The sequence below is a fragment of the Muscardinus avellanarius genome (genome assembly GCF_963383645.1).
Source record: "Muscardinus avellanarius genome assembly, chromosome: 2".
Taxonomy (NCBI): domain Eukaryota; kingdom Metazoa; phylum Chordata; class Mammalia; order Rodentia; family Gliridae; genus Muscardinus; species Muscardinus avellanarius.
In genome coordinates this window covers 168,569,687-168,571,230 of record NC_137787.1, presented here as the reverse complement: position 1 = coordinate 168,571,230, position 1,544 = coordinate 168,569,687, and the positions used below count along the sequence as shown (strand labels likewise).

The 1,544-nt window shown below is 40.3% G+C and overlaps 1 pseudogene across 1 annotated transcript; it reads right to left on the bottom strand.

Annotated features, from left to right (window-relative positions):
* Window positions 1-255: 255 nt before the first annotated feature.
* LOC308259063 (transcription initiation factor TFIID subunit 9-like) lies at window positions 256-1,251 on the bottom strand (annotated as a pseudogene). Its single transcript has 2 exons — window positions 966-1,251; window positions 256-761 (listed from the first exon to the last, which is right to left on the bottom strand). The product of its transcript is annotated as a transcription initiation factor TFIID subunit 9-like (transcript).
* Window positions 1,252-1,544: the final 293 nt, after the last annotated feature.

The window sequence follows — 1,544 nt, the reverse complement described above, 5'->3', positions numbered from 1 at the left end:
TCTAATAACCTTTTTTTATTTCTTGCTTCATTCTATAAGCTTTTTGTTGTTGCTGCTGAATGACAATTTTACTTTTTTACACATAAAGGCTGATAAAAAACCATTACTGGCCCTATTAAAGAAAACCCAACATTTCAATAGAAAAGATTAATTATATTTACTCTTTGAATACTATGTAAATATAAGAACACCCAGCATGCTTCATTTCAGTACAACCGAGTCAAGGTCAATTATACATGCTACATCAATACCAGATTACAAATTATCATAGTCATCATCATCGTCGCCGTCGTCATCATCACGTTTCCTTTTCAATGCATTTGATGATTATTGGCAGTATTTTGTGCTGATGCCATATTAGTGGTAATCAGAATGTTTTTGGACCCAATTAATAATGGATTAATCAGACCATTCTGAACTGCTAATGTTGCAGGAATTGATGCTTTTACAGCAGGGGACGGTGAAGCAGGCATCTGTATTGTAAACCTTTGTCCTGTGAGGGACATTGGCGTCCCTACTTCAGTTGAAACAGACATGGTAGGTGGGTTGGTATACCTAGTATGGGAGTACTTGTTCTACTAGTAATTGCACCAACACTTAACCGTGGAATTCTTATTTTTCCTGCGGATGTAGATGCCTTTTTTGTAAAGATTTGAGCCTATAGTTTAGAGCCGTTAAGCAACATCTCTCAGGTGGCGGTCTAGGACCTGAATATGGCTTGATCAATGTCAAGGAAGTTTGATTTATTTGCCTTGAAATATCTAGTAAAAAAAAAAAAATCTCTGCCGGGCGTGGTGGCGCACGCTTTAATCCCCGCGCTTGGGAGGCAGAGACAGGAGGATCGCGCAGGTTCGAAGCTAGCCCCGCGCGCTGGCTTAGGAGACCCTGTTTCCAAATAAAAATGCAAAAATAGGTCTGGGAGTGTAGCCCGGAGGTAGAAGGGCTTCCAGGAACCCCAGTACCACCAAAAAAAAAAAAAAAAAAATCTCTTGGCAGAGAAGAGGTAGATGACTGGTCAGCATGACACTTAATTGCCAATCACATCATCTGCATCGCCAGTAGCATTTTTAGCATGGCTTAAATAAATTTTAGCATCATCTAGAATTGTGGTCACATATCAGAAGGCAAACTCCTACATCTGACTTGTAACTCTTGGCTTGTATTTCGTATCCCCATATCCCTCAGGATTTGTGCCTTCATCTGTGTATCTTTCAGCATGTTCTTGGAAGAAGCCATCTTGCCAGACTCCATGATATTGGGTGATCAGACTTCTTGAGCTAGTTCACCCACATTAATAAATTTCAGTACTGATCCTGATGCAAGTTCTTTGCCTAGTGTATTTTTCCCAACCCCTGGTGTACCGCTGAGCAGGATGTTTGGCAGCAACATCTCCTGTTAGCTTTTGAAAGATGCCTGGCTCTCAAGTGTAGCTTCGTATACTAAGGTTTGGATGTTACTAGTTACTGGACATTGACAGAGTGTCACACAGTGTTTTATGTGATTCATCAGCATGAAAAGTAGCATGTCACTTAAATAAGATAGTG